Here is a 10,620-nt window from a genome sequence, read left to right on the forward strand (position 1 = left end):
TTCGAATGCAGCAGTACCGATTGATTCTGCTGATGGAAACGGGTACTTTACTCTTGTGCCGAATACGTTTCGGGGGTGGTTTTTCAGAGAAGGGGTTGGGTACAAAATCCGTGAGTGAACATTTGAAAAGCACAAATTTGTATGCTTCGAATGTAGCAGTACCGATTGATTCTGCTGATGGAAACGGGTACTTTACTCTTGTGCCTAATCGTGGTAAATATAAATCGCCGTCGTTTCAAGCAGAATGGATCTATTTAGCTGCTTGTATTGGACGGCACAAATTAGCACAAATTCTGACCGTTGTATTTATATCTTTGTTTGTTTTTTCTTCTTTCTTTTTGCATGTGGTCCTGCTAGCTTAATATTAAGCTAGCAGCGCCACGATTTTTTTCAAAACGGCACGTCGCATAACATTTTTATTAATGGCACAAATTAGCACAAAATAAGCACTGAATAATGCAATAGGTCTGAATCGATTCTGCCGATTTGGCCCTGCCAGCTTAACAGAGGTCTGGTTCTGGCACCAAAATAAAGTCCTCCCAAAACCCAACATTTTCCAGTAAATGACGACTCTCTACTCCCAGTAGAAGCGAAGATATCAACGGAGAAAGGTTGGAAAACTTTAATCTTCGATATCTCCTAAGCGGCTAGAGTTACAGGCCTGGTTCTGGCACCAAAATAAAGTCCTCTCAAAACCGTACATTTTCGACGACATTGACGACTCTCTACTCCCAGTAGAAACGGAGATATCAACGGAGAAAGATTGGAAAATTTTAATCTTCGATATCTCCTAAACGGTTAGAGATATAGGCCTGGTTCTGGCACCAAAATAAAGTCCTCTCAAAACCCTACATCTTTGACTACATGGACGACTCTCTACTCCCAGTAGAAGCGCAGATATCAACGGCGAAAGGTTGGCGAACTTTAACCTTCGATATCTCCTAAACGGTTAGAGATACAGGCCTGGCTCTGGTACCAAATTAAAGTCCTCTCAAAACCCTACATTTTGCCGTAAATGGCGACTCTCTACTCCCAGTAGAAGCGGAGATATCAACGGAGAAAGGTTGGAAAACTTTAATCTTCGATATCTCTTAAACGGTTAGAGATACAGGCCTGGCTCTGGTACCAAATTAAAGTCCTTTCAAAACCCTACATTTTGCCGTAAATGGCGACTCTCTACTCCCAGTAGAAGCGGAGATATCAACGGAGAAAGGTTGGAAAACTTTAATTTTCGATATCTCCTAAACGGTTAGAGATACAGGCCTGGCTCTGGCACCAAATTAAAGCCCTCTCAAAACCCTACATTTTCGACTACATGGACGACTCTCTACTCCCAGTAGAAGCGGAGATATCGACGGATGAAGGCTGGATATCGATGGAGAAAGGCTGGAAAACTTTAACCTTCGATATCTCCTAAACGGTTAGAGATACAGGCTTCCGACTGGTACCAAATTAAAGCCCTTTCAAAACCCTACATTTTGGACTACATGGACGACTCTCTAATCCCAGTGGAAGCGGAGATATCGACGGATGAAGGCTGGCTATCGACGGAGAAAGGTTGGAAAACTTTAACCTTCGATATATCCTAAACGGTTAGAGATACAGGCTTCGGACTGGTACCAAATTAAAGCCTTTTCAAAACACTACATTTTGGACTACAAGTACGAGTCTCTACTCTCAGTAGAAGCGGAGATATCGACGTAGGAAGGCTGGATATCGACGTAGGAAGGCTGGATATCGACGGAGAAAGGTTGGAAAACTTTAACCTTCGATATCTCCTAAACGGTTAGAGATAGGGGCTTCGGACTGGTACCAAATTAAAGCCCTTTCAAAACCCTACATTTTGGACTACATGGACGACTCTCTACTCCCAGTAGAAGCGGAGATATCGACGGATGAAGGCCGGATATCGATAGAGAAAGGCTGGAAAAATTTAACCTTCGATATCTCCTAAACGGTTAGAGATACAGGCTTCGGAGTGGTACCAAATTAAAGCCCTTTCAAAACCCTACATTTTGGACTGCACGGACGACTCTCTAATCACAGTGGAAGCGCAGATATCGACGGAGAAAGGCTGGAAAACTTTAACCTTCGATATCTCCTAAACGGTTAGAGACACAGGCTTCGGACTGGTACCAAATTAAAGCCCTTTCAAAACCCTGCATTTTGCCGTAAGTGGCGACTCTCTACTCCCAGTAGAAGCGGAGATATCAACGCAGGAAGGTTGGAAAACTTTAACCTTCGATATCTCCTAAACGGTTAGAGATACAGGCCTGGTTCTGGCACCAAATTAAAGTCCTCTCAAAACCCTACATTTTGCCGTAAGTGACGACTCTCTACTCCCAGTAGAAGCGGAGATATCAACGGAGAAAGCTTGGAAAACTTTCACCTTCGATATGTCCTAAACGGTTAGAGATACAGGCCTGGTTCTGGCACCAAATTAAAGTCCTCTCAAAACCCTACATTTTGCCGTAAGTGACGACTCTCTACTCCCAGTAGAAGCGGAGATATCAACGGAGAAAGCTTGGAAAACTTTAACCTTCGATATCTCCAAAACGGTTAGAGATACAGGCCTGGTTCTGGCACCAAATTAAAGTCCTCTCAAAACCCTACATTTTGCCGTAAGTGACGACTCTCTACTCCCAGTAGAAGCGGAGATATCAACGGACAAAGCTTGGAAAACTTTAACCTTCGATATCTCCTAAACGGTTAGAGATACAGGCCTGGTACTGGCACCAAATTAAAGTCCTCTTAAAACCCTACATTTTGCCGTAAGTGGCGACTCTCTACTCCCAGTAGAAGCGGAGATATCAACGCAGAAAGGTGGGAAAACTTTAACCTTCGATATCTCCTAAATGGTTGGAGATACAGGCCTGGTTCTGGCACCAAATTAAAGTCCTTTCAAAACCCTACATTTTGGACTACATGGACGACTCTCTACTCCCAGTAGAAGCGGAGATATCGACGGAGCAAGGCTGGATATCGACGGAGAAATGCTGGAAAACTTTAAACTTCGATATCTCCTAAACGGTTAGAGATACAGGCCTGGTTCTGGCACCAAATTAAAGTCCTCTCAAAACCCTACATTTTGCCGTAAGTGACGACTTTCTACTCCCAGTAGAAGCGGAGATATCAACGGAGAAAGCTCGGAAAACTTTAACCTTCGATATCTCCTAACGGTTAGAGATACAGGCCTGGTTTGGCACCAAATTAAAGTCCTCTCAAAACCCTACATTTTGCCGTAAGTGGCGACTCTCTACTCCCAGTAGCAGCGGAGATATCAACGGAGAAAGCTTGGAAAACTTTAACCTTCGATATCTCCTAAACGGTTAGAGATACAGGCCTGGTTCTGGCACCAAATTAAAGTCCTCTCAAAACCCTACATTTTGCCGTAAGTGACGACTCTCTACTCCCAGTAGAAGCGGAGATACCAACGGAGAAAGCTTGGAAAACTTTAACCTTCGATATCTCCTAAACGGTTAGAGATACAGGCCTGGTTCTGGCACCAAATTAAAGTCCTCTCAAAACCCTACATTTTGCCGTAAGTGACGACTCTCTACTCCCAGTAGAAGCGGAGATATCAACGGAGAAAGGTTGGAAAACTTTAACCTTCGATATCTCCTAAACGGTTAGAGATACAGGCCTGGTTCTGGCACCAAATTAAAGTCCTTAAAAACCCTACATTTTGGACTACATGGACGACTCTCTACTCCCAGTAGAAGCGGAGATATCGACGGAGGAAGGCTGGATATCGACGGAGAAATGCTAGAAAACTTTAAACTTCGATATCTCCTAAACGGTTAGAGATACAGGCCTGGTTCTGGCACCAAATTAAAGTCCTCTCAAAACCCTACATTTTGCCGTAAGTGACGACTCTCTACTCCCAGTAGAAGCGGAGATATCAACGGAGAAAGCTTGGAAAACTTTAACCTTCGATATCTCCTAAACGGTTAGAGATACAGGCCTGGTTCTGGCACCAAATTAAAGTCCTCAAAAACCCTACATTTTGCCGTAAGTGAGACTCTCTACTCCCAGTAGAAGCGGAGATGTCAACGGAGAAAGCTTGGAAAACTTTAACCTTCGATATCTCCTAAACGGTTAGAGACACAGGCCTGGTTCTGGCACCAAATTAAAGTCCTCTCAACACCCTACATTTTGCCGTAAGTGACGACTCTCTACTCCCAGTAGAAGCGGAGATATCGACGGAGGAAGGCTGGATATCGACGGAGAAATCTGAAAATTTTAAACTTCGATATCTCCTAAACGGTTAGAGATACAGGCCTGGTTCTGGCACCAAATTAAAGTCCTCTCAAAACCCTACATTTTGCCGTAAGTGACGACTCTCTACTCCTAGTAGAAGCGGAGATATCAACGGAGAAAGCTTGGAATACTTTAACCTTCGATATCTCCAAAACGGTTAGAGATACAGGCCTGGTTCTGGCACCAAATTAAAGTCCTCTCAAAACCCTACATTTTGCCGTAAGTGACGACTGTCTACTCCCAGTAGAAGCGGAGATATCAACGGAGAAAGCTTGGAAAACTTTAACCTTCGATATCTCCTAAACGGTTAGAGATACAGGCCTGGTTCTAGCACCAAATTAAAGTCCTCTCAAAACCCTACATTTTGCCGTAAGTGACGACTCTCTACTCCCAGTAGAAGCGGAGATATCGACGGAGAAAGGTTGGAAAACTTTAACCTTCGATATCTCCTAAACGGTTAGAGATACAGGCTTCGGACAGGTACCAAATTAATGCCCTTTCAAAACCCTACATTTTGGACTACATGGACGACTCTCTACTCCCAGTAGAAGCGGAGATATCGACGGATGAGGGATATGCGGTAAGGTTGGAAAACTTTAACCTTCGATATCTCCTAAACGGTTAGAGATACAGGCTTCGGACAGGTACCAAATTAAAGCCCTTTCAAAACCCTACATTTTGGACTACATGGACGACTCTCTACTCCCAGTAGAAGCGGAGATATCGACGGAGAAATGTTGGAAAACTTTAACCTTCGATATCTCTAAACGGTTAGAGATACAGGCTTCGGACAGGTACCAAATTAAAGCCCTTTCAAAAACCCTACATTTTGGACTACATGGCGACCCTCTACTCCCAGTAGAAGCGGAGATATCGACGGATGAAGGCTGGATATCGACGGAGAAAGGTTGGAAAACTTTAACCTTCGATATCTCCTAAACGGTTAGAGATACAGACTTCGGACAGGTACCAAATTAAAGCCCTTTCAAAACCCTACATTTTGGACTACAATGACGACCCTCTACTCCCATAGAAGGGAGATATCGACGGATGAAGCTGGATATCGACGGAGAAAGGTTGGAAAACTTTAACCTTCGATATCTCCTAAACGGTTAGAGATACAGGCTTCGGACAGGTACCAAATTAAAGCCCTTTCAAAACCCTACATTTTGGACTACATGGACGACTCTCTACTCCCAGTAGAAGCGGAGATATCGACGGATGAAGGCTGGATATCGACGGAGAAAGGTTGGAAAACTTTAACCTTCGATATCTCCTAAACGGTTAGAGATACAGGCTTCGGACAGGTACCAAATTAAAGCCCTTTCAAAACCCTACATTTTGCACTACACGGACGACCCTCTACTCCCAATAGAAGCGGAGATATCGACGGGAGAAAGGTTGGAAAACTTTAACCTTCGATATCTCCTAAACGGTTAGAGATACAGGCTTCGGACAGGTACCAAATTAAAGCCCTTTCAAAACCCTACATTTTGGACTACATGGACGACCCTCTACTCCCAATAGAAGCGGAGATATCGACGGATGAAGGCTGGATATCGACGGAGAAAGGTTGGAAAACTTTAACCTTCGATATCTCCTAAACGGTTAGAGATACAGGCTTCGGACAGGTACCAAATTAAAGCCCTTTCAAAACCCTACATTTTGGACTACATGGACGACCTCTACTCCCAGTAGAAGCGGAGATATCGACGGATGAACGGATATCGACAGAAAGGTTGGAAAACTTTAACCTTCGATATCTCCTAAACGGTTAGAGATACAGGCTTCGGACAGGTACCAAATTAAAGCCCTTTCAAAACCCTACATTTTGGACTACATGGACGACTCTCTACTCCCAGTAGAAGCGGAGATATCGACGGATGAAGGCTGGATATCGACGGAGAAAGTTGGAAAACTTTAACCTTCGATATCTCCTAAACGGTTAGAGATACAGGCTTCGGACAGGTACCAAATTAAAGCCCTTTCAAAACCCTACATTTTGGACTACATGGACGACTCTCTACTCCCAGTAGAAGCGGAGATATTCGACGGAGAAAGGTTGGAAAACTTTAACCTTCGATATCTCCTAAACGGTTAGAGATACAGGCTTCGGACAGGTACCAAATTAAAGCCCTTTCAAAACCCTACATTTTGGACTACATGGACGACCCTCTACTCCCAGTAGAAGCGGAGATATCGACGGATGGCTGGAATCGACGAGAAAGGTTGGAAAACTTTAACCTTCGATATCTCCTAAACGGTTAGAGATACAGGCTTCGGACAGGTACCAAATTAAAGCCCTTTCAAAACCCTACATTTTGGACTACATGGACGACCCTCTACTCCCAATAGAAGCGGAGATATCGACGGATGAAGGCTGGATATCGACGGAGAAAGGTTGGAAAACTTTAACCTTCGATATCTCCTAAACGGTTAGAGATACAGGCTTCGGACAGGTACCAAATTAAAGCCCTTTCAAAACCCTACATTTTGGACTACATGGACGACTCCTCTACTCCCAGTAGAAGCGGAGATATCGACGGGAGGATGGAATCGACGGAGAAGGTTGGAAAACTTTAACCTTCGATATCTCCTAAACGGTTAGAGATACAGGCTTCGGACAGGTACCAAATTAAAGCCCTTTCAAAACCCTACATTTTGGACTACATGGACGACCCTCTACTCCCAGTAGAAGCGGAGATATCGACGGATGAAGCTGGATATCGACGGAGAAAGGTTGGAAAACTTTAACCTTCGATATCTCCTAAACGGTTAGAGATACAGGCTTCGGACAGGTACCAAATTAAAGCCCTTTCAAAACCCTACATTTTGGACTACATGGACGACTCTCTACTCCCAGTAGAAGCGGAGATATCGACGGATGAAGGCTGGATATCGACGGAGAAAGGTTGGAAAACTTTAACCTTCGATATCTCCTAAACGGTTAGAGATACAGGCTTCGGACAGGTACCAAATTAAAGCCCTTTCAAAACCCTACATTTTGCACTACATGGACGACTCTCTACTCCCAGTAGAAGCGGAGATATCGACGGGAGAAAGGTTGGAAAACTTTAACCTTCGATATCTCCTAAACGGTTAGAGATACAGGCTTCGGGACAGGTACCAAATTAAAGCCCTTTCAAAACCCTACATTTTGGACTACATGGACGACTCTCTACTCCCAGTAGAAGCGGAGATATCGACGGATGAAGACTGGATATCGACGGAGAAAGGTGGAAAACTTTAACCCTTCGATATCTCCTAAACGGTTAGAGATACAGGCTTCGGACAGGTACCAAATTAAAGCCCTTTCGAAACCCTACATTTTGGACTACAGCCTGTCTCTACTCCCAGTAGAAGCGGAGATATCGACGGATGAAGGAGAATGACGGAGAAAGGTTGGAAAAACTTTAACCTTCGATATCTCCTATAACGGTTAGAGATACAGGCTCGGACAGTACCAAATTAAAGCCCTTTCAAAACCCTACATTTTGGACTACATGGACGACTCTCTACTCCCAGTAGAAGCGGAGATACGACGGGATCGAAAGCGGATAACGTATGGTATGGGGAAAACTTTAACCTTCGATATCTTAAACGGTTAGAGATACAGGCTTCGGACAGGTACCAAATTAAAGCCCTTTCAAAACCCTACATTTTTGGACTACATGGACGACTCTCTACTCCAGTAGAAGCGGAGATATCGACGGATGAAGGGATGCGGATATCGACGGAGAAAGTGTTGGAAAAAACTTTAACCTTCGATATCTCCTAAACGGTAGGATATCAGGCTATCGGACAGGTACCAAATTAAAGCCCTTTCAAAACCCTACATTTTGGACTACAATGACGACCCGATATCGACGGATGAAGGCTGGATATCGACGGAGAAAGGTTGGAAAACTTTAACCTTCGATATCTCCTAAAACGGTAGAGAACAAGCTTCGGACAGGTACCAAAATTAAAGCCCTTTCAAAACCCTACATTTGCGACTACAGGACGAACCTCTACTCCCAATAGAAGCGGGAGATATCGACGGATGAAGGCTGGATATCGACGGAGAAAGGTTGGAAAACTTTAACCTTCGATATCTCCTAAACGGTTAGAGATACAGGCTTCGGACAGGTACCAAATTAAAGCCCTTTCAAAACCCTACATTTTGGACTACATGGACGACTCTCTACTCCCAGTAGAAGCGGAGATATCGACGGATGAAGACTGGATATCGACGGAGAAAGGTTAAAAACTTTAAACCTTCGATATCTCCTAAACGGTTAGAGATACAGGCTTCGGACACGGTACAAATTAAAGCCCTTTCAAAACCCTACATTTTGGACTACGTGGACGACCCTCTACTCCATAGAAGATGGAGATATCGACGGATGAAGCTGGATATCGAACGGAGAAAGGTTGGAAAACTTTAACCTTCGATATCTCTAACCGTTTAGGAGATACAGGCTTCGGACAGGTACCAAATTAAACCCTTTCAAAAACCCTACATTTTGGACTACATGGACGACTCTCTACTCCCAGATAGGAGATATCGACGGAACTGGATATCGACGGAGAAAGGTTGGAAAACTTTAACCTTCGATATCTCCTAAACGGTTAGGAATACAGGCTTCGGACAGGTACCAAATTAAAGCCCTTTCAAAACCCTAATTTTGGATACATGGACGACCCTCTACTCCCAGTAGAAGCGGAGATATCGACGGATGAAGGCTGGATATCGACGGAGAAAGTTGGAAAATTTTAACCTTCGATATCTCCTAAACGGTTAGAGATACAGGCTTCGGACAGGTACCAAATTAAAGCCCTTTCAAAACCCTACATTTTGCACTACATGGACGACCTCTACTCCCCGTAGAGAAGCGGAGAATCGACGGAGAAAGGTTGGAAAACTTTAACCTTCGATATCTCCTAAACGTTAGAGATACAGGCTTCGGACAGGTACCAAATTAAAGCCCTTTCAAAACCCTACATTTTGACTACATGGACGGACTCTCACTCCCAGTAGAAGCGGAGATATCGACGGATGAAGGACTGGATATCGACGGAGAAAAGGTTGGAAAACTTTAACCTTCGATATCTCCTAAACGGTTAGAGATACAGGCTTCGGAACAGTACCAAATTAAAGCCCTTTTCCAAAACCCTACATTTTTGACTACATGGACGACTCTCTTACTCCCAGTAGAAGCGGAGATATCGACGGAAGAAAGGTTGGAAAACTTTAACCTTCGATATCTCCTAAACGGTTAGAGATACAGGCTTCGGACAGGTACCAAATTTAAAGCCTCTTTCAAAACCCTACATTTTGGACTACATGGACGACCCTCTACTCCCAGTAGAAGCGGAGATATCGACGGATGAAGGCTGGATATCGACGGAGAAAGGTTGGAAAACTTTAACCTTCGATATTCCTAAACGGTTAGAGATACAGGCTTCGGACAAGTACCAAATTAAAGCCCTTAAAACCCTACATTTTGCACTACATGGACGACTCTCTACTCCCAGTAGAAAGCGGAGATATCGACCGGAGAAGGTTGGAAAACTTTAACCTTCGATATCTCCCTAAACGGTTAGAGATACAGTTCGGACAGTACCAAATTAAAGCCCTTTCAAAACCCTACATTTTGGACTACATGGACGACTCTCTACTCCCAGTAGAAGCGGAGATATTCGACGGATGAAACTGGATATCGACGGAGAAAGGTTGGAAAACTTTAACCTTCGATATCTCCTAAACGGTTAGAGATAAAGGCTTCGGACAGGTACCAAAGTACCAAATTAAAGCCCTTTCAAAACCCTACATTTTGACTACATGGACGACCCTCTACTCCCAGTAGAAGCGGAGATATCGACGGATGAATAATGGATATCGACGGAGAAAGTTGAAACTTTAACCTTCGATATCTCCTAAACGGTTAGAAGATACAGGCTTCGGACAGGTACCAAATTAAAGCCCTTTCAAAACCCTACATTTTGCACTACATGGACGACTCTCTACTCCCAGTAGAGAAGCGGAAGATGATATCGACGGAGAAAGGTTGGAAAACTTTAACCTTCGATATCCCTAAAACGGTTAGAGATACAGGCTTCGGACAGGTTACCAAATTAAAGCCCTTTCAAAACCCTACATTTTGGACTACATGGACGACCCTCTACTCCCAGTAGAAGCGGAGATATCGACGGATGAAGATGGATATCGACGAGAAAGGTTGGAAAACTTTAACCTTCGATATCTCCTAAACGGTTAGAGATCACAGGCTTCGGACAGGTACCAAATTAAAGCCCTTTCAAAACCCTACATTTTGCACTACATGGACGACTCTTACTCCCAGTTAGAAGCGGAGATAA

Source organism: Harpegnathos saltator, unplaced genomic scaffold, assembly GCF_003227715.2.
Source record: "Harpegnathos saltator strain DR-91 unplaced genomic scaffold, Hsal_v8.6 scaffold83, whole genome shotgun sequence".
In the NCBI taxonomy this organism is placed as follows: Eukaryota; Metazoa; Arthropoda; class Insecta; order Hymenoptera; family Formicidae; genus Harpegnathos; species Harpegnathos saltator.